Below are 24,202 nucleotides of genomic sequence, written 5' to 3' on the forward strand. Positions count from 1 at the left end.
TGTGTTGTACTGTATGTATGTATGTATTTGCATATCTACTGTGTGTACAGTATGTACTGTGCTGTATGTATGTACGTATGTATGTCTGTACTATGTGTAGAGTATGTATATACTGTGTACTGTATGTATGTATGTATGCATGGAAGAGGCTGGAAGCTGGACAAACATTCTCAGTTGTCCCAGCTTCCTGAGGTATGTCCTGTGCAAACACCATGGGCCATGGTATAAGCTCCTTGCCAGGGATTTAAGGCTCTTTCCCTCCCTTGTTTTCACTGAATATCCTTAACAAATATTATCAGCCTGTTGTCAGTGCCATGTTTGCACTGCGGCCTGAAGGTACAGAGCCCAGAGTTCAACTTATTGTCCACTAACACATAAACAGTGCACGTAAAGTAGAATGATGTGAAAGGACAAAGTTTAAATAGTAGTTTTCTGACTGTGCCTCATCTGTGTAGATCAATCTTATTCTCTTGGGAGATAGATGATCAATCAGATTACTTTTTTAGGTTGCCATCAACTGGCAGATTTTTGACTTCTAACCTGAGCACTGGTGTCTTTCATTAATTCACTGACATGCATTGATTTGGACTGTGAGAGGTTTCCACTTGAGGAAGACAGGGTTGATAAATCTATATGATCCTGAATTTGCAGTCTTTCCTCTTTCCCCAGCTGTGACTGTCTCGCCTTGTCCATTGTCTGTCAGGAGCATGTGTTTATTATGTGTGACATATTTAGCAGGCAGATATAATTGCCTGTGCAAGGCTGTAATCGTCTGCGTCCAATTCAGTCAGCAGAGACTGCGGGAGCCCACAGAGCCACAGAGCCACAGAGGTAATCAAACTCATTCTTCCTCTTTTAGAGCTAATGATGAGCTCCATGATCGTTTAAAATGGGCCAAGAGAAAAGTGTGACAGAAATTACAGTGGTAATTCTATGGTTTTAGTTCTTGCAATGCTATTATCTTTGGTTTAAGACATGGGAATTACCTAAAACAGAGAGAAATGGAGAATTTGCTGTAGAGTTATAGAAATAAAAAACATAGAGATAGATAAAGAAAAAGTGAGGTAGAGGGTTAAAGGAGACTTGTTGGTTGAGAAAAGGGAGGGAAAGCGAGAGAAAGAGGCCCTCTTTTTGTGTTGTCGAAATATTTAGTCTCAAGCTGGCCACGAGCCATGCTGATGAGTGATGTCGCTAAGAAAAACAAACAGAAGAAAGAAAGTAGAATTTTGGAAATCATGATATACAGTTCATACGGTCAATGGTGTTATGCTATCGAGGACTCTGTCTCTCTCTTAACTACAGCAGGCTTCAACAACCTTATAGCAGCTCTGTATGGTTAACACAGGAAAGGGAAACTTTTTATAGAATTGTTAATAACACAGTAGACAGTAGTGAAAAACCATAGCCTAAAGCAGCACTTACTGGCACAACCCACGTGAACCAAGCAAGTATATGTGTATGTGTGTGTATATGCATGCTCTGGTGTGGGTTGCTGGCACCTTAGCAGTGGTGGAAGAAGTATTCAGATCCTTTACTTCAGTAAAAGTAGCAGTTCCAAACTGTAGAAAACTCTTTTCCAAGTAAAGTAGCTTAGTGTGTGTGTGTGTGTGTGTGTGTGTGTGTGTGTGTGTGTGTGTGTGTGTGTGTGCGTGTGTGTGTGCGTGTGTGTGTGTGCACACCCAGTATGGAATCAGATCAGAGTGTAGTGTATGTGAAAGAGTAAAAGTTAAAGGCTAAAGAGAACTTGGTCTTGACTTGATTAATCAGGGGGTTGATTTAAAGGGTAATTTTACCCTAATTACAAAAACATTTCACCTCTAGTTGGATGGTTTTATTTTGCCCAGGTGCTGCCAGAGCAATACAATGAAGGTGTATGGAAATTTGCAATGAAAAATGACATATAAAGAATTACACAGCAACATGTTTTTGAAAATCTGGATCAGTGATCCAATAATCTAAAGGTCTGTAGTAAAGTGATGTTGTTGTGTTATTCAAAAATGCTGTGTGCACCACAAATGCAGTTACAGTCACCTCTACTTTATTGTGGTGGCAGCATAACTCTCAGAGATGATAATCTTAAAACCTGTTTAAATAAAACCATGGGTAAGTAGGAAAATATACCTTTAATCTTAATGTTGTTACCCAGAGAATGCAAGTACCTTGTTGGGCTTTTGTACTGTTTGTAGGTCTGCAACTAATGATTTAGTTTGGTCCAAAAATGTCAGACATTACTTATAAATATTAATGGCAATTTTCTAATAATGCTTGGTGATGTCATCACATTTATTTTTGTGTCCCCTCAACAGTCCAAATCACAACATTACTCAATTTACTATCACATAAAAAAAAGCAAAAGCACCAAACTGTACCTATTGCTGCAGTTAAACAACAACTGGTACAGTTAGGCCAGTTACTTAGCAAAAGCATCAGAAATGTCATAACCAGGAACAAATGTTTGCGGCAGCTGGACAGGGAAAGGGAGTGAAAACTGAGAGATGGTCATGTTTTATTAAGCCTGATAATGCAGCCTAATCTGTGGTTCGGGTTACTTTGTGGGTAATTAGAGATCATGTCGTATGCCTGGCCTGCTGAAAATTTGCACTCCGCCCTAATCCCCTCCTATCCGCCTTTCACCCGCCACCTCCCTTCTTCTCTCTCTTCATTCTCTCCCTCACTTACAAAAAACCCAATATGCTTCCAAATGAGCTGGCTTCCTGTCAGGAAAGTGAACAGATAAACAAACATGGCAGCCATACTTCAGGTAGCTAGTCATCAGAAAGTGTATACCTTGCTGTAAGATACTTGGAAATGTGCTTATGTGCTTAGAATTCAATTAGAGGAAGATGACAGTGGAGCACTTTGTGGTTTGCTTTGTGGAACTTGTTAGATGAATGACTAATGCCTCCTGGCAAGTGCCCCAGGTTTACTATTACCAAAACAATGGCACTTGATACAGAGCACTGTAGCCTTGGTTTTCACACAGACAGGAGCTCAGGCTGCTGTTTTCTTTTGAACCCTAAATGCTGACTGCCCATTCATGCAACATCCCCAGAACACAGCAACCCACACAAAGGAAATTCTCAACTGACACGGTGACTTGTTGAAAAAAAAAAAAAAACCAGCTTCTTTCATCGCTCATTGTCCCCAATTTTTCCATTGTTAAAAACTGAGAAAAATGTCCCTTTATCTGTATCTAGATTCGGCTATCACCAAGTGTAAAACAGTAGGCATGTTTACATACGCAGATATATAATTACTCGGATTATGACAGCAACTCCATTAAAATGTCTAAAATAATGATGCAATCTGGTACAGTTTCAGAGCAAAAGCATCAGCCGCCACCCACCATAAACTCGAGAAACTATACGGCTGCCATGACTGGATGAAACACAGTTTAAATTCTAACTCACTGAGTTGAATGCAGTGTTTCCCCTACAATCTTTGTCACGTCTGGTGGTTTGAGCTAAAAATCCCCTATACATAAAAGAAGACATGAAAGCAATAATAAAACCAACCATATAGAAACAGTATGCATTTATCTCCTCTGCATCTTAGTGTCACTCATAAAACCTCATCCTACAGTATGCACTATATGAGTCATTGAAGAAAGTGAATTAGTAAACTATTTGAATCTTAACACTATGAGTACACAGTATTGCCAGACACCTGCCACAAATAAACAGTACTGTTATTATTATTACAGTACTCACTAACCTCATCAAGTCCACCAGAGCCACCAGAGGTCTTATGAATTATCATTTATTTAGGTACAAAGGAGATTAAAGCATAGTAATTCATAGGGATATGTGTTCATATTGCTGTCATGAAGGAAACAAGCTTTCAAACCGCTCATATACCATCAGGCATTACATTTGCATAAAAATTTAGCAAAATGCAAAACTGAGCTATATTCAAAGCATTCAAGTTAGGGCTGGGAGATATAGCAAATTAAGAGTAGCCCTCCTTTCCTGGTACAGAGTCGTTTTACAATTATGTTTTTGTTTTTTGTGTCTGCAAAATAAACAAGTGCAAATTAAGTGAGTAGTCAGTTTTGGCTAAAAAATAATTTGATTTTGTAAAGAACCTAAAACTACTTAAAAGTAAAATCTAAAAAAAACTCGTGCCAACTAAGCATCTCAAATGTTTGTAGAGGTAGCAGAAAACCAAACAAAGTAAACAAGTGCATGTGTAAACAAGTGCATTTCTCTATAAGAGATAGATTCTCTAAGAAATAACTTATAATATTTTTGCTCCCTTTCGAATGTTTTTCATATGGGGCAATGGGGGCAAAAGACGACATGATTGATTGTTGACCTCAGCTCACGTCAGTTGGAGGTCTGGGGAATTTTAACATCTACTGTATAATTTCCTGTTTCGCCTGGTTTGATTGCTGAAATCTCATTACCGCACACAACATGCTCAATTTTAATTTGTCATCAAGTTCAACAGAGTTTTAAAACCCGTGCTACAGACCCAGACGTTCCAAGTTGAAGGTGCTTTAATGTTAAGCATCTAAATACCCTCATGTATTCCTGCTAATATTGCAAAAATCCTAACCCCTAACCCTAACCCTTTTTTCACATTGATGAAACTGTGTACAAACTTTAACCACAAACATAAGGCATCATTGTGGGTCAATAGTTGCAATGATTGAATGGAAGTGATAACACAACAATCCCAACTTGCCCAATTAGAACTGCACAAGTTAAAAAAAATTGTGAATACTGCATGACTAATCACACAAACACACACTCACACACATGTGCGCGCACACAAACACACACACACACACACACACACACACACACACACACACACACACATATACACTTCCCATATAGCTTTAAGGCATTTCATTTCCTCTCTCCCTATGACAACATCACAATATAATGGGACACAGTGTCACGTGACAAGAACAAGTCCATGGAGCGATCAAATCGTTCCCTCTGTCTCTCTCTAGCTTGAAGGGCAGAACGGTCAGTCGTTACATAAACTACAGTTGGTTCAATTACAGAAAAATGTGCTTTGTGTCCTTGTTATAAGCAGAATGATGAACCACCAGAGGATTTTGATAAAATACCTTGCTTTCTGTGCTCACTCTGTCCATGGAAACAAACTGTAGTGAGGCTAAGATACTTCATTCAAGTTTGATGCTAAATTGAAGTTATTGGTCCACATGTATTTGCAGCTTAAATGGCTACATGGGGCTGCACTATAAAAGAGAGTCCCATCCTGACCAGTAGAGATGCCATAGAGCTGGAATATTTGCACCCCTCCATCTGTAAGAAGGGACAAACCAAAACTGAAGTAAGCAGTTTCCCAAACAAGGAAACCATTAGCCTCTCTCATCCCATTTGGTATCCTTTGGTAGAAAGGATCACAGACCAGCAGGGTTAGACTAACATTTTGCATGTAGTTTATAATAGTTCAGTAAAGTTAAAAGTACCATGGCATGAAAATTTCACTTTATGAGGTTTTTTAGCATTAATATGCGTTCCTCCAGGCTGCCTATGGTCCCCCAGTGGCTAGAAATGGCGATAGGTGTAAACCGAGCCCTGGGTATCCTGCTCTGCCTTTGAGAAAATGAAAGCTCAGATGGGCCAATCTGGAATCTGCTCCTTATGAGGTCATAAGGAGCAAGGTTACCTCCCCTTTCTCTAATAGCTACAGACATGGAAATGGCACATACTAAGGAAAGCTCATTGTGGGACTGGCTCTAGTGGCTGTAATTCTGCACCAAGGCTGAATTTTGGCAAAGAGACTTCAGATACAGTATAGGGGACCAATAAGTTTTATATAAAAGCATCCAAATATCACCATGTCATGGGACCTTTAAAGTTACTTCTTAAAACCATTAAGAACAAGCAGCATCTCTAATATCACAACACCTTCTCACAGCCACACTTTATTAACCCACTTCTGTCTGACTTGATTTTTCCATTATACAGTAGCAGATAATTCTTCATTTATTCATTTGTTGTGGCTGACCCTCACTCCAGGTGTTCGCTGTGTGCTCCAGCACAGTACAATCGCACAGTTTTCAGATGAGCCTGTAATTAAGTAATCTTGGAGCCTTGAGAGTGCAACTATAGCGCACTGAGCTGAGACCAATCTGCCACTAATTGTCCCGAGTTCTAATTTCTAATGGAATAAGAGCCAGACGGAATGCAGCTTAATGAGATGCAGTTACTGTGTATGTGTGTTCTTTTATCTGTTTACTGAAACCGCTATTGGCCCTGGTGAATAGAGAAACAAGAGTGAGTAAAGCAAGATGTTCCGTTTTGATTTCGTTCCCTCATTTCTGTTTATTCTACAAAGCACTCAGGATGTCTCTGTCTTTCCAAACTGTAAATGTACACACACTAAATGGTAAATGTACCCTAAAATAAGTACCGTAATTGATTGCACATCGAGAACAGGGTCAAAACACGCCTTTTAGCGATGCATACTCCCTATTATACAAACTGGGGGCACCCTCTCTTAATAACTGTGTGACACTTCCAAAAGTGAGAAGTGCTTTTGCCCTTGGCACTCAATGCTGTCCTATTGCTCAGACAAGCATGGTTGTAGACTGGAACTGGAAATGTTGTTTACATAGCCTTGGGAGTGTTTGTGTCATGATTTAGATTCCAGGCATTTCAACATCCAAATAAATCAGTTTAGACTTCTGAGGACAAGTAAACCCTTCAAAAGAAGAGATGGGCCAGCTGTGTTTAAAATCTGTAAGGTAGTTTTATCTCGAGCAATTTAGTTTTCAGTTATTATAACCAAAGGAATTGGCTGGGGTCAAAGTTCACAGAGCATATATACTTTTTTAGTATATTGACAATAGGGATGCTTATCTTTTATATACGGTTAGATATTGCCTTTGCCATGTTGTGCCATGTTCATTTTGAGTATTATTGCACTCCATTAGGACTGACTTACACAAGCAAAAACTTTGGCAGCAAAAATGTAAAAAAAAAAAAAAAAAAAAACAGCTACATGAGCACCCTTGAAGACACATAAATCTTTCAAACACTTTGGTGACTTCACTGTAATTTTTCTACCTTATCGCTTTTGAGTGTAGTTTGCTTTTGCAGTCGACTCAAGGCCCTTCCTCTTATTGTATCAATATGTCAGAGCATTGTTTGAATGAGGTCACCCATTACCGATCTGGCCTGGGGCCAGCTTGACTTCAGCTGATTTAATTGAATCTACGACATGAGTCAAATTCAAACAAGCAGAGACTGCTTTGCAATGACAGCCTCATTACTCCACATTAAGAACTCATTTCACAATGCATTGTGACTTTGGGCTTGACAAATGGTGAAAAGGGATGAAATCATATAAGTGAGTACATTTTGGAAGGGTACGCTTGAAATGCTCTGGCTGACAATACTCCAGTGCTGTACATATATTATAGGAAAGCCACAAAAAAAAAAAAAAAAAAGATCTTACTGCTATTTTGTATAAGTTAATGTGAATGCCTTTTGGGTTAGAGTGTTGCCATGTTTGCCGTCTGCAGTAATGGAATGACATTCAATGCCATTTTCCCTTTTAAATGGGATTTTTGTCAAAGCGTTATGAATTTAACCTGCCTTGTCACTCAAGCCACAGACAGTGCTGACAGAGGAGAAAATATGCGAAGGAAACCTTTCACTGCAGATTTTACTGTTAGCTGTGAGCAGACCAAATAATGACGCCTTTATCATGTCGATGGCACAACAAACAAAGGCGGCTTTCTTGTGACCACAAGGCGTGATATTAGGCATTATAATGAAATACATTATGTATATAACACATACGCAACATTCCTAGCATCTCAGCTGTGTGCTAGCTGCATTTCAGCATTTCATCAGCTCCAACCTCAACTAAATTTCTCAATTAAACACGCATTCTTTGAGAGCCACTGGCAGCACGGCCAGAGCTCGCGGGGGAAAAAAAAACGTACAGCAGGCTCAACGTGCCAGGGCCTCCCTTCACAATAGGGAAGGAAATGTTGAGACTGCGAGGGCTGTGGAGTGGAGATATGGCAGTGTTTGCTAAGGGCTAGGTATCGGGCACAAAAACAAACATGGCCGCCCTTAATGAGCCTGTTTGCCTGCCAAAGGTAAAGACAGCTGTTGTCTTTCGCCACAATGGAGCGCTACGGAGCACAGAGGAGCACTCTTCGTCCCCATAGTAACGCTCACCTTGTGTGTATTCAAGAGGGAACTTATAAAGTCCTCTTACAGATAATTACTGAGTAAAATGTAAATTGTGAGGCCATATGGCACTTTCATACGGTCCAACTGTGCAATAAAAAGGTTTATTAAGTAAGTCTTGTCTTGTGAATGCTAAAAGTGATGTAATTGGACTGTTTGAGGGGTCATACTGGAGATAAATCTCTCAAAAATCTCTTCCGGTAAATAAAAAGTGGCTTCTCAAAAGTACTCTAATGCACGGGTATATAGGCAATGTGGGGAGTACTGAAACCTGGAAAAGCACTTTTATCCTGTATGAGAAAATTAATACATTCGAGCTGTGCCTGTCCGACTGAATCAGCACTGACAGCTTGCTGCACTCCACGGCTAATTTTAGAGTTAAGAATGAGTGAGATGACTGTACAAGCATTTTGTTGAGTGGAAAGCAGCCAGTAAGAAACTGCAAACATTAAAGGTCCAACTGTCAATTGCATCAGGGCGGCTTCTGTTGAAACAAAGCCCTCCCAGCCCCCACCGCTTTCCTGCCATTGTTAACAGTACATTTGAGTTATTGAAGGCATGGCATTTTTCTTTCCATTATTATACTGACTTCTGACGAAAGGACTGACAATGTCACAGACATAGTTTTATATTGGATGAATGAGTATGCTGTGTAAGGACTTATTTTTTAAGTCAAGCCTGTTTGTTACATTTGAAATTAACAGAGCATAGACAATAACTGAGAAATATCTCACTTGATTATAAAAGGAAAACACATGTATGAAGACATTTACCTTCGATGAAAGAAAAGTGTTTACTGTTCAGTCCAGCCTGATATGATTTTGAGTGTTAAAAAGCATGATTGAAGACATTTGGATCATACAAAGATTGCTTTTACTCTCAGTGTTTGATTGGTTAAGATTGACTTTGCTACTTAAGTTAGAGTTAACTTTGATATTGCAACAGTGAAAGACTGGAAATCATGCTCTTGAATTAGGTGTTAACTATTCCACAGAACTAATGCAGGTCTAAGATTATGTTTGAAGATTATGGGAATCTTATTCATAAAAAAAAAAAAAAAACTTGTAAGATATATCCATTTTACCTAATGTTTGATGGCATTCATTGTACACTTTTTTATTATCTTGTGAAAAAAAACTTTACAACATTACAATTAGATTGCGGTTGTCAGATGACTGGCATTGTGGTGCTGTAAAAGCTCAATGCACATTTCCTGTTTGACAATTTAAACAAGACGCCACATAACTTAACCACTGCAGTAGTGTGACTGGGTTCAAAATGTCTCTGACCACACGTTTGACAACAAAGGTCATGGCGCATGGTGACTAGTGATATGACTGGATGGCATTCTCTTTCCTACATAGTTGCATTAACACCACACATTGCATGTGACTGCTCCTCTTTGGTAATGCTGCTGAGGCAGCAATCTAGGGGACAATTGGTGTTTTCTGCTGTGCAAGGAAGCAATAGGATGTAGAAAATGGTTTTACCTTCTTTGGCAAGGTGTGACCCGACATGATAATGGAATTATTTATATCATGACAATAGATACACAGTCCAGGAATAGATGTGCAAAATGGAGTTTTATGTATACAAAGATTTCTCTGAGGTAGAAATTGTGTTATACCTTATTGGATGGAACTAAGGAAACCACTTAGACCTGGTGAAGTAATAATGCTTTGTGTTAACTGGAAAAAGTGCAACTCCAACTATTTTAATCTTTCCAGGTTAGGTGTTAGCTTATCTGACTACACGCTAAGCTGTTTAAGTCAGAAATGTCATGTTGATATATATATTTCTAATGATAGAACAGTTTGTATTTTTGAATTTGAATTACCAGTTTGCTGTTCAGTTTTGTGAGTTACATACAGTGCAACGTAGGAAAGTTTTTTGCACACCTCTTTTGTCAGGCAGGTGCGTAGGATGTGACCAAAAGTAGCAGATCAAGAGCTTATAAAGAATCCCGCACACTGACCATTACGCAAGCAATAATTTATTTAGAAAATACAATGTTTCGGTCTTAGACCGTAAAGTGAGTTGCATACAGTAACAACAGGAGCTTTATTGCACCTATACATTGAAACTTAACAAGGTAAGATATGCCTTCATAGTTGCTTTGCCTCTAAGAAATGCCAGGATAACTAAGCCTACAACAATCTCTAATTAATGAACCATTACGAGAAACAGTGCTTTTTGCAGTTATTTTTGCAGCTCTCTGCATTGTTACGACTAGGCCTATGTCTGCTATTTTCACCCACAACATCATCATCTTTTTGTCAGCAACGTTTGGCTTGCTGCATGTCTCCCAGGCTGTAATCTGTTAGCACTTGCCCTATTTGTTTGCAGCAGTGTCTTTCAATTAAACAGCAGGGCCAGTTTCTTCAGAGATTTTGTTTTCAAGTGACTCCCCAGAGAGGGAGCAGAGGAAATGGCTGAACACATCAGACACATTCGTCTTCTCTGCTTAGTTACCTTGCAGGGGGAAGATGGTGATACCCATTTCCTCCGTCTAATGTGTTTGCTTTACACCCTATGCCAAGTGTCAACATGCAGCTTCTTGACAGTCATTTTTCATTTGGAGCAAGTAGCTAGGCTGAATAAGCCAGGGCATAGCACTGCTTTTGCTTTTCCCCTTCTTTTATCAGCCAGTTTCTGTTTTTAAGGTGGCAAACTTCTAACATGTTTAGGGTTAAAAGTGCACTAGTCAGAGATTATTAGTTAATAGCCTTGGCTTGTTGTTGATTGAGAATAAAAAGCCAATTATCATAATAGGATATGGGACATAATGACAGAATTAAATGAGTGTGACAGACACACAATAAGCCGGCTCTGTCATCGCCTTCGCCCAGCTCCCTTATTAGAATTAATCTAGCCTAATTAAAAATGCAAATGGCTCTAAGTCATTGACGGGAGTTTACATGTTTTTATAACATTTAACTGATTTAATTACATGGAAAATGAAATGGTGGGCTGTGCGATTGAATTTTTTTTTCCATAGTCACCCTCCTGCCGGTTGCCACAGAGAAATGAATATTCTCTTATGCCAGGAAGAGAAGGTAATGAGATTAGTTCTCTCCCTCTCTCTGTTTCTCTCTTCATCTCTATCTTTCAGAAGCTGATGGTTTGGTTCATCGAACCAAGAAGAGCTGTTTTATTGTTATCACTGAAAACATTTTATCTTGGTCTCAAAAGCACCTACTGTATTGTGTGGGCTGAGAGCTTCACAACATTTAAGGAGTTTCCTCCTACAGTGTATCATTTTAAAAGACCACTATATGATTTATAGCTGGGCAAAAACAACATTCAGATTCTTCCTGGTGTTGTTTTTCATACTCAAACAGCCATGTACAGGAAGGATCAGAAGTCTTAACAGACCGATTTAATTGTCTAAAGGTAAATACATTCTGTATAGCCTGCAGCAAGTTGTGAATGTGCAAGACGTGCTTTGACATTTTTCAGTTTAACTCCAAGAAGGTGTTTCTCTCTTGACAGAAATTTGTCACATTACATGAAAAGCAAAGGAAACATTTGAACTTGAATTTCTGCAAGATTAAATCGTTTGCGGAAGCAAAACATGATCACATTTTGTTGTGCATCTTGCTGCAAGCTCAGTATAAAAAAAGTGTCCCCTTAAATCCGTCATCTCTTTTTATACACTCACACAGTATATTGCACACAATGACCTGTTTGAGTGAGACCAGTCAGTTCCTGTTTTCAGACTTCATGCCAGTAAAGGTTTCAGACTATATTCAGACTGTGGAGTGCACCATGTACTGTGAGCTTGTTAAACGTGCAGATGGATAGTTTTGCTTACTTGAAACATGCTTGGTGTTTTTGCACCTTTCAGCCGTGGTTGTAAAAACCCGCTAGCATGCGGTGGACATCCTGTGGGGGAGGTAATTGATTTTGCTGGGTTTGTTTGTTCTAGACCAACAGGCGTCATGCATTGTTTGGTTATTTTCTTTATTTCTTTACATTTCATCCTTATTGTTTTATTGGTATATTAAAAATATTGTATGGCTGTTATGACTTTACAGCTGTTTCAAAATAGTTTTATTTAAGCCAGTATGATGTTTTTTCCCCAATCATAAATGGTCTACAACATGCAAGAGAAGGCATTTGGAAGTGACAGAACGTTTTTATATTTGATTCATTCGAATGGGCCAGATTTTCTGTTTTGATCTTGATGTGCTGTGTCTATGCCTCTGTTACACCATTTCCCAACCACCTTGCACCTAGCCTTACATCATTATCAGCAATGCAGTTATTCAACGTGTAATACAGAGATGTCAACGTCAAGCTAAAACAGGTTTGAGATTGTGAACACGCTGTTAAAAAAAAGCTTTTATTTAAAGACCATTTATTTTGCAGCAGGAAAAAGACATACAGATATAAAACTTTGTGTTGACAGGACAGGATCAATTCCAACTGTGTGTCCGTACATCAGCTCAATGTGTTGAAATGGAAAGTGTGCTATCGATCTGTGTGCATTAGTGTTCTACAGTAACATAAGCAATGAGTGGCAGAACAAAAGAGGCACTGTGCGTCAAGCTGGAGAGGAGGTGCAGTACAAAGAGGACAGTCAACTTCATGCAGTCTTTTGGCATTTCAGTGTTTATCATTTTAAGCCAACTTATATTTGTCTTTCATGAAATCATTTTACTGTCATATACATCTGGAACTGATTTGGGATAGTTTTAAATATATAGGCCTATTATACTGTTTTGCCCTGCAGAAAGAGAGGTTATTAAAGTACATTGTCGTGCTGCAAAAAATATGATACAGCTTGACATTGAAAAGCTAAGAAAGCAACTGAAGCCAGTTGTAATAGAGTTCAGGCAACATAGTTACATCCTAGAAATCAAGTCCCTCATTTATATCTCCACGAGCTGCTCTCACACACAACTGGATCGTCATATGAGCCTGGAAAGCATACATCCTGCGCTGATATTCCTCCTCTTCTAACTCATAATTTCCCTCAAGGGACAAAACACAATTACTCCATTGTGCCACACAGTACAATATATCACATTCTGCACATTTCAGCTAGAGAAAAGATGCAGTGTTGTGTTGGGGCATATGGCATCATGATAAATATGCTTTAGTTGAGGGAGGGTGGGGGGAGGGGGTTCACTGTCAGGGCACAAATTGAATGAACTTTAGCGCAGTAATTGGATTAGTGAATTGTAAACAAAGGGTTATTTATGTAAATATCCTAATCTCAGGGGCCTGGATTAAAGGCAAACAATTTGTTTTTTACTATACTTTAACCCAATATTTCTGTGTAGTATGTTACCATATCTTAAGAGCAAGGTGTAAAAAGCAAAATAAAGATGTCAAGGCCACACTACCTAAGATATGGAGACAAAGATCTTGACCACATCTGAGAGGGAGACAGTTAGACAGACAGGGAGACAGGTCTTTTCGTTTAACCATACCTACACACTGATGACAGGAAACTTGGTGGTGACAAAGAATACCCTGAGATGCCACACGGAGGGGTAAAAATAGGCCATTTGGCACGAGAGTCATCAAGCGAGGGAGTGAAGAAGAAACAGGGGAAAGATTTTGCACAGTGTCTTCTTGTAGGGACTTATTCTGCAGGCCCAATATAAGAAACTATACTCTTTAATGTTGGCAAGTTGTTAAATCAATCTTATTTTCGCTTGTTCCCCCCCACCCCCAGTTAATCAACAAAGGAACTATGAACACCTTCCTCTTTTGAGAGTTTACAGTATGCACCTCCTACACCTTCACAGTTAGAAAAGCTGCCCACTTTACCCATTACCACTTTAAATGTGTTATACATCTCACGTCTCAACAGTGCCAGTAATATCCCCTCTTAATGTTGACCAAGGAAAAACCCACATTTGTTGTTGATTTCAAAGGTGATCACAGCTTGTCTAAACCAGTCTCTCAATGCCGGTTAAGATCATGCTTCTTCTTGTGTCAAACACTATAGGCTCCTTCTAGCAGACTGCTTTATGCATGGATACCTGAAAAGACTTCCTGAACCCAATTTAGTTTTTCAAGTAATAAAAAACGGTTTTGCATGGTAAAAGAAAAATAGGCTACAATCTATTTATTAACTGCTAGTTAACTTGCTAGTCCTTATTTTGCACTAACAAGTCGCGTTTTAAGGTCTTTTTTTTCTGCTAAGTTTGTAGCTCTCTGCTTGATGCTGCTCACAGCGTAGAGCAAGGGTCAGCATCCTAATGCACGCGTGCCAGTGGCACCATCGGCATGGGGTTGCTTAAGCAATGGCACACTAGCAACAAGTGTGCAAGATTGTTTTTTGGAAATGTTGAAGTGTCCTCTCATGCGCTACCAAAATGACCTCTTCAGCCATTGGCAGGAGCACAGCCTGTTGTTTACGGTAGTTTGATTGACTTTTCCCCATCCACATTCTGCGAAGACGCGTCCTACTCCTAGACCTGCTTTTGATTGGTTAGTACTCGTTGCCTTCTTCACAGAATGTGGCATGAAGGAACAAAAATCTGCCTGAGCAGGCTCGATGACAGCTAGCTTAATGCTAACACTGATTAACAAGAACATTTTAAAATGGCACTTCATATTAAAAAGGTTGCCGACCCCTGGCGTAGAGCTACATGACACGTGCCACTATACAGTGGCGGTTCTACATTGAATTACACCCTATTAGATCTCATGTTTGTTGAGTTAAAACGGAATTATTGTTGTATAAGCATAGCAAGCATCATAGCAAAAAGGCAAACAAATGTAAGAGTTATACCCAACAATTAACATTAGCCAGTGGTGTAGTCTAATGTATTGTAGTGGGTATATTGTACTGTATGTATGGGCCATGATGGGGGGCTGTATCATAGTGGGGGGTCTGGGTATCCGCCCCCAGGAACATTTTGAGCATCAAAGACTTCATTTCCTGCATTCTGACACACTTTTATGCACCAATTTACGGTGGAAATACCTTTAATTAGCCTATGTGAAGAAGAAAAAATTGATGACAATTAAAAATATATCAAAATTATAATGCAAAGTATGTTGTTACATGTCATTGAGCATTTTTAAGTGGGTATTGAGAATTTGGACATTTTCGGATACTAAACTATCAGTTGCCGAGGGCAACAGTGTAAGAGTGACACAGAGACGGAGCAGCTCAAAGCTCGAGGAATTATCATCACAGCGTTTAAACGGTGAAATTACGAGAAAATTAAGCAGAAATAGAGAAGAAGGTGGCAAAAGAAAAGGGCCCTTACAGGGAGAAACTTACTACCAGCGCCAAGAGCCAGACACACAGCTGACAACCTTGCAGGTGGATGCGTTGGAGACGCTCGGATATACGCTCCACTGACAACCTTTCGCACAGATGCGCGAGAGGTTCCATGACAGTGGCTGCATGTTTCCACGACAATGCACGCAACATCTTGGCTGTACGACTGGTACAAGTCTGCAGCAAGTCCGAAGAGATCCCTTCCTGATGAGCTTTCAATGATTGGGGGACAAAATCCACAGTCCTTGTTCTGCCCAAAAAAAACAAATAACATAAAAATGAAGTGCCCTTAACTCATAGACATATGCAGCTTGTCAAAGGCAGACTCTGCTTTATATAAAGGGGTTATAAAACAATAAGTTTGAGAAAACTGATATGCAAGCCCTTCTATATAATGATTGTGTACAGAACTACTGGTTTTGTGTGAACAGAGATGACCCAGTATGTACCCATCTGGTTCAAATAGTCAACTAACTCATATTCAGTATCCTGTATGGTACACCAGGTTTATGTCTGACAGATGTGTAAGCAACGGTCAAGCTAGCCTTTTCAAACCAGACCACCATGTCTCAGCTAACGGTCAGGCTGTAACACCCAGTCAAAATCCGCTCTTGGCCCAGAGGAATGAAAAACGATGTGTCCTCACGCCTGCCCCTCCTCTGCATAACCGCTTATTCATTTGGGCCGCTCATTAAAGGGTAATTACCTGTAATTAGTGAATCATGTCGCTTTAATGAAGATGTTGAAAGCTGTTGGAGCCAGAAGGGCTGGCCTTAATTCTGAGTGATGTTCAAGATTAGCGGCAGACAGGAATTCAATAATAACGGACAGATTAACAAAATATTAGCATTTAGCTGGTGCCATAGGTGGCTTGTATTGTGTTTATATTCCACATTTCATTTTCAATTCTATTGGCGTCAACACCTGGCTCTGGAGGGCAAGTACGCGTTACTGTATCCGAGCAGGCTAATGGGCACGATGAAGATGTAGCTGTGTGTGTCAAAGTACGTCTGTGTGTGTGTGTGGTGCTTTGGCTGGCGAGTGTAATGCTTGCTCTAATGTGTGCTGTGCTGAGTGTGTGTGTGTGTGTGTGTGTGTGTGTTCCCTGGCGGCGTGGTGAGTGTTTAATCTGGCCCGGTGGCGTGCCGTTGGCCCGGCTAATCACAGTATGTCTGTAGGAGTGGGCTGAGCCAGGGGAGCACGCCGTCGCTAACAGCGCCTGACAGACTCATTAGAGAGACCTGGCACTGAGCTTGCAAGGCACACACACACACACACACACACACAGAAAGACTCAAACACTTTGAAACACACACAGTGGGAAAGGCACTCAGGCTCAACTGTACAGACATTGGGATAAATTCACACACTCACACATCTCTTTTTTTGGGACGTTCTTGCACACACACTCATTCATATAATCATTCATAGACAAGTGTGTGCGGTTTCTATCTCTTTCCCACACACGTACAAACACACACACGCTCAGTGCTCCACGTGTGAGAACAAGGCAGGCGGTGACCCCTCGCAGTCGCAGCCCAAACACAGACAAGAGCCGAGAGAGCATCTGGGAAAAAGAGGAGGGAGGGGGATGGAGGGTGGGAAAAAACGAGGCGAAGAGGTGGAGTGGAGTGGAGAGAAGGGAAATGTCTGAGGCAGCAATGCTTTCTGCCATTCAAATGCTCTATTTAGACAGGCAAATGACATTTTCAAAGGCTAATTATCTGCACTCATGAGATAACTTGCACCCTGTCTAAACCCTTAAGACTGTATAAAACTAGTATGTTGGAACTGTATTGAATGTAGGCTGTATTTACAAGTACTGTTAGAGTGAGAAGGGTTAGACTAGGGTTAGGGTTAGATCATCTTTTTTTATTCCGTGTGAAAATTAAAGTAAAAAACTAATAATTTTAGAGGATAAGGTAGAATGACATTTAGCAAAATTTGACAAACTACTTCGACAAAAAACTTAGGACTTGCTTGCGTTGCTCTCACAGCGAGGTTAATTGCAGCTCAGCTGCAGCAGAGCCAAGTGGAAACATTAGGTTTGGCTGAATAACAGGTGAATGCAAAGCAGGTCAATACGTAGTCAAGTGTGGGCCTGCCAGCTGTTCACTCCCTCTGCTCTGCCACCACACACACACACACACACACACACACACACACACACACACACATAGATGTTTATGCTTTGCACATAAGAAATAACAGGGGCAGTGTTAAACATGTAAAAAAGCAAGCAGAAATATATAATTTTATGTATTTCTCTCATTTAATTTATATTCAGTGAAGCATCTACAGAGTAAAGTAAATAATACATAAAAAAAAGTAGTGATACACAGTACATTAACAACTGATAACACTTGAAGGATAAAGCTTGAGTTGTTTTATATTTTTTAAATTATTTTTAACAAATCCCATAAAAAGACCAACACCAACAATGAATTTATCTGACTAGTGACAAGTATTGTCTATAGCCTCAGCCTGATAAAGCTCATTCCTATGTGCGATAGCCCTCCATTGATGTCTAACAACGAATAAAAACATAAATAAGTCACACCGTCTTGGTGATGTAATTAAAATGCACTTTACTCCTGTTTGAGTAATGGCTAACCTATATAAATATATTTTTGACCACTTTCTAGTCAACAGTTGCCTATTAACACATCCAGCAGACAAGGAGCAACATTAACATTCATTTTGAAGTCGTGATTCTGTCCATCTGTCAAATATAAATTTAATAATCACTCTTCTTTCAGCTCTGTGTTGCTCTCCACCAAGTCCTGTGGAAAACCTTTTAACTGCTAAATGCTCCACTATGTTCACTAACTAGTCGCTAACTTTGTCTGTCTGCTGTTTGGTCCTGGGCAGGTAGCGCACACTGTTTATTTTTTGGTGAAAATTGCTGCCTGCTGCGGCTGAAAACGATGATCATGAGAACGGTAAGAGTGAATCAAATCACTAACATAAGTTGTGGTCTGTAGGCCTACTGTAAAACCAAAACAATAAGCAGAAAGACACTAAAATGCTCCACAGATAATTCTCTGTGGGGTTGTGTCTATGAGCGACCCCCTTTCCAAAGTATACAAAGTCTTTTGATTGTTTGTTCATATAAAAAATTCCTTAGAGCAGCTTTTTGCAAAATGAAACTATATACTGTATTTGTGATTTATTTTTAAAGAGTCATTTTTAAATGGTGTGGCTGAGTGCCACATACAGGGTAGGGAAGGTGGTAAGTATTAAGAGATGAACTTTTCATTGAAAATATAATATCAGCCTTACCCTCTTACACTTTAAAAAACTGAAAAAACTTACATAAATCAAGAAGAAAGTAGAAAATCCTACACAAACGTAGGCCTTGCTGTATGACAAGAAGTTATACTGTATATTCTCCTTCCAGATCTGCCAGGTGTCTCTTTCTCTTTTTATTTTTATCACTTTCTCAGCCACACTTCTCCTTAACTTTCATACACTAACCTCCTTGTCAGGATTTTTAATCTAGCCTGGTAGTTGTAACTGGTACAAGTTTCGCTGACAACTTTGTTTCACCTAAAAGCCAAATCAAATTGTCTTTAATTTTCTCTTTTCTCTACCTGTGTGCCTTTCCTTGTAACAGGCCACACACACACCCCCCCCCACACACACACACACACACACACACACACACACACACACTCTGTTTATCTCTCTCTTTAGCATACAATAGCTGTTTTGCTCTCCTCTCTCCCCCATTTTCTCTCTCACTCTTCTCCATCACAAGGCTATGACATTGAGGGAATGTGATGTGATGTATTGTAGTGAATAATGTATTCTGCGAGGATTGTACAGAGTGCGTAGAGCAGATGGCAGCAGGTTGATCTCGATGCGTGTGTGTGTGTGTGTGTTTAATGATGACAGCATGTGTATATGTGTGACGTGCGTATGAGCATGTGTGTGTGTGTGTGTGTGTGTGTGTGTGTGTGTGTGTGTGTGTGTTTGCTCACCCAGAATGGGGGAGGGGACGGAGGAGAAAAAAGGGGGGAGGGAGAGAGAGTGGGGGTTGGTGTGTATGTGTGTCTATGTGAGCCTCCTTTGTGAGATAAAACATGCAAATGGTGGATTATTTTAATGCAGTTTTTTTTCTAGATCCTGAGCCTTAATCCCTAAAGCAGTTGAAATGAAAATAGTATATGTTTTCTTTCAAACAGCTGTCTAGGAACGGGATCCTTTGCACTCAAATTTCTCTCTGGTGTAGTTACAGCCAGAGACTGATAATTAAAGCCAAATAACATGGAATTGACAGTCAGACCTGAACTACTCCGTTACGCAGTGGAAGGATCATGATTGTGACATTTTTCAGATTGAATGGTGATAACAAAGTTGATTGTAAAAAAATTTTGTTTGTTACTTTGAGTGGACTGCAGATATAAAATATGCACTTTTTTTGTTTGTTTGTAAAAACATCAATACTATTCGAATTCTGAAATTACTATTCAAAAGTGATTATTTTTATAAATAGGTTGGCTAATGTTAGCTCATCTCCCTCTTCTCATGTCACGTCTGATGAACAATAAGTACGGGAGTGAGAAACACACGGCATTGTGAGCTAACGTTACGTACAGAGTAGCGTTAGTACAGGGGGAGTGACAGGCTGCGGCTGGAAATCAGAAGAAGGATGGGAAATAGTTTTAACATGACTTTAAAATCAACATCCACTGAGCCCAAGTGCTTATCATTATCACTAGTTAGCTAGCTCATTTGGTTTCTTAACTGCGTCGTGAGTTATAGGAGTTTAGCTGGGAGCATCATGGAGACAGCTAAAGTTAATGTTAGCTGCCCTACAGCTATCAGAGTTAGCATCGACTTCATAGATTACCTTTGAATATCTGTATTCTCGGTAACGTGACAATCTGCAAGAAACAGGTTGCTTATAAATCACTACAATAGTAGTGGCAGCACTGTTTGGCTTAGGTATCAATGCCGTTAGCATGGTGGCTAACACTATTGTTACTTAGTTTATGACTCATTGTTTCGGCTGTTCTTTCTAACATGATGTCATTGTGCTAACCGAGCACTGTTAGCCTTAACAACCAAAGGGCTAAGCAAGCATCTGAAAAGCGTACCTCCTATGGGGTTCATAGGCTAACAAGCCATCACCTTCTGCTAGCATTCCATTGACTGCCATTCATTTTGGCATCACTTTGACAGTGAATAACTTTACATCTGAAGCGTTTAAATACTCTGAAGCGTTTAAATACTCTATTTGTCCATTGTTTATTTCTAAAGAAACACGACAATGTATAAAAGGCTCCATTACCTTGTATCTCACAGTATGGCCCCATAGCAGCTGTTTTTATAAAAATAGGCTAACGATTGTGTCATAACCACGCGACTTTCTGTCGCACAGTAGATAAATGACCATATAGTCAGGAGAAGCTCGCAGGCAATTCGGGGGACGTGGAGGCATACAGTCAAAATGACAAAATAATTAATCAGAATACTTACCAGAAGTTGCTCCTGCTCCTACGTCTCTGCAAGACTGAATGATTCAGATTTCTCTTGGCACAGCTACCAGAAGACTTACAACTTTAAGACAGGTTGCTCACGTCACATCTACGTCTTCAAGCTCAGTTTGAGGCTGCGCAGCAATGCTCAGCCATCACTGGAAAAGTGCTTCTAATTGACTTCACTGCTCTCCGTGGAAGTCGCTTTGTCCATTTATTTAACTGTCTATGTTAACAACAGAGCCGCTTCACTATTTAAATGTTGCGTTACAGAGTTCTCTCTTGATTTGTGTTTGTCGCTGTGTTCTCGTGGTGGAATATAATGTAAACAGTGAGCGGCGTGCCAGAAATGCAACGCGCCATGACGTAGATCCCCTTCAAGGCCAGACTGATGTCGGAAGTCCCTCTAGTGGACAGAACATGTAACAACAACCACATGCTTATAGTGGCATTGACAATGCATAAGCCTGAGTAGTGTAGTACATATTTAACAGGCTGCGTTTGAGCATTAAATATTCAAATATTATTCAAATATAAAAAATATAACAAATGAAATTTGAATGGTATTATAGAGGAAGACTGACAGCTCTAGTTCACATGTGATGAATTTGCATACGTTGGAGGTTGTTTCATTCACTTAGTTTGTATACTTATACTTGTTATTCTACAGTTTCCTGCACTTAGCAGAGACTTTGTTTTAAAATATATAAGCGACTCTGAGGTTGCACTCACACTGTTTGTGTTTGATGGCTTTATCATTACTCACACAGTTATACCACACTGAGATTGTGTAACATTATTTATTCTCACTGCTTATGTCTATCCTTTTCTTACCTGTTGGGAGCTGGTTGTGTGACGCCCCACTCTTGGCCTCTCATAAAAGGGGCCTGAATGCTCATCAGCCATGTGGCAACAACAAGATATTCAAGGTGGCATGTTCGGCTGCAAAGTGCAAAGCTGGCAGTAATGTTATGTTACTGAGGCTAGACACCACCACATCAGCACACATCCTTTTATTGTATCCTCCCACACCACAGATGCAAAAACAGAGTAAAGGCAAAAACCTTGCTATTGCTTTTTCTATGAAAACATTATATCTATTAATCATAATAAGAGCTGTTGTGCATGTAAGGATTTTCTTGAAATATCAAGGCTGAAACAGAGTGTTTTAAACAGTCGGGAGAAGAAAGCTCGTACATCCTTGTCTCTTTCATATTAGGGACAGTGAGCATAATTGAGTAAATGTATTTAAGTATTTGAGCGAGCTGATTCAGCCTCTCTGGGATGGTTGATATTGTACTTAGGAAGAATATTGCCCGAGGCAATTCATTAGTTGTGAATAATTGAGAGGCTTGGATAGTGCTAAGGTGAAATGCCTGTTATTATTTTATGGAGTTTGTGTTCTTAGGGCTCTTCAGTTTAAAAATATTAAAAATGCACAAGCCTCTCCAGAAATTACTCACTGGAAAGATTCACAATGGGCGCTAATGACTAACCATCCGTCTTCCATTGTTTTCAAGCTCTGTAAAAGTGTTTTGCTGCACCATTATTCTATTTCTGCTATTGGTTGTGTTCTTTTATGTTACAAAGGACGCTATTTAACCCTCATGCTTTTTATTTTTTTTGGTGGTAATTAGGGTTCATCAGGTATTACAACAGGATACCTTCCATTGACATGTTATGTTAAATGAATAAAATATCTCTAACTTCAGTTTTGAAGGCTTGCAGCTTCGAGGGCAGTGTCCAGTCTCTCATGATGAGGTGTGGAGGGTGTGGATGGAGCTGTCAACCAGGCGTGCAGCAGGCCAGTATGGAGCTATGTGAATCGCAAGGGCTTACATAGTAAACATTTATTAATTTTTAAACACCAGTAGTATGGGATGTCTCATTGGCAAACTAATAAATCTGCCTCATGTCAGTGTTGAGTGCACCTGCATATGCTTGTTTAACCTCAGATGCAAATGTCATTTCTCTAAATTAACTTGCATTCAATTTAAGTTTTTATCTACTGAAAGGTTTTCTAAAGCTTTCCTTTGAGACCCACACTGTTCTACCTCTTTGTGTCTTTTTTCATTTCTGTGCATGCTTGAGCTTAGATGAACTCTTATCTGTTAAAAATTGTCACCTTTACTTGCTGGTTTTCCGGTGATGCAACTTAAAGGCCACTGAGGTTTTATTTAACATCTTACACACCCACATACCACCACGTGACAAGCAAGAAATGGGGGCTCTTCTAAGGGTCTGATCAGTTACTCACAGCACTTTTTGCACTATAATAGCATGATGTGTTTAATCTGTGGTCTGGGCACAAGAGCTTTATGTCCTTAACAGGTCTGTAGTTACATAGTGTTTAGGAAAGATGTTGACACTTGCGGTTGGACTGTTTTGTTTTTTTTAGCCATCGTAGCAGCGTGACTTAGGGCTATGGAGAAAATCAAATATCACGATATTTTTGACCACATACCTCGATATCGATACCACAACGATATTGTAGTTTTGATTATTGGTGCTTTCACAAAATATTTACACAATGAGATTTTTGATAAATAATCATCAGTACTGTGGATATAACGACTAAGTGGGTAAAGGCTCAGTCTGGTAAATTCAGAAAATTACATAACTTTACTGTAATCCAGCCTTTAAAACCAGTAAAAGACAACACTTATGCCATATTACGATATTACGATATCCAAAATCTAAGACAATATCTAGTCTCATATCACGATATTGATATAATATCGATATATTGCCCAGCTCTAGCGTGACTGTAAGGTGACAGTGGTCCATCCATCTGACTGACTGCTAGTCCATTTGTCTTTTCAAAACAGTGTTGAATGGATTTATATTTCATGTGTGGTCCCCAAAGAATAAATCCTAATGACTTTGGTTCCCACACTTATCATCTGTACCATCAGCAGGTCAAAAGTTCCACAGATTAAACCTAATGAGGGAACTCAGACTCATTATACAAAATACTCTAAAAATGCTAGTGTACACAGGATAAATCCTTCTGATTTGGATTACAGCATGGCGCCACCCACTTTTTACCCGACACATTTTTCAACAATCTGAAACTTTTGTTTTCTGGTGTGTAATGAGCATTTCAGCCTCAATGGTCCACTACTGTGGTTGAATTTGCTGAAATGTTATGCGCTTTTGATTATATGAGCTGATGTTTGTAGCTCATATTGATAATGTGGGTTATATTAGATTACGAATTATTAATGGACATGCAGTGTAAATCTACTCGTTGCTCCATGATACTCCTCAAGTCTCCAGATCCT

At 39.6% G+C, this 24,202-nt stretch overlaps 1 protein-coding gene across 2 annotated transcripts in view; it reads left to right on the plus strand.

The window, feature by feature from the left end:
- Positions 1 to 24,202, plus strand: part of LOC114558855 (thymocyte selection-associated high mobility group box protein TOX) — an 81,626-nt gene that overhangs the window by 7,919 nt on the left and 49,505 nt on the right. The gene's annotated exons all lie outside the window — the stretch shown is intronic.

The sequence above is a fragment of the Perca flavescens genome, chromosome 7 (genome assembly GCF_004354835.1).
Source record: "Perca flavescens isolate YP-PL-M2 chromosome 7, PFLA_1.0, whole genome shotgun sequence".
In the NCBI taxonomy this organism is placed as follows: domain Eukaryota; kingdom Metazoa; phylum Chordata; class Actinopteri; order Perciformes; family Percidae; genus Perca; species Perca flavescens.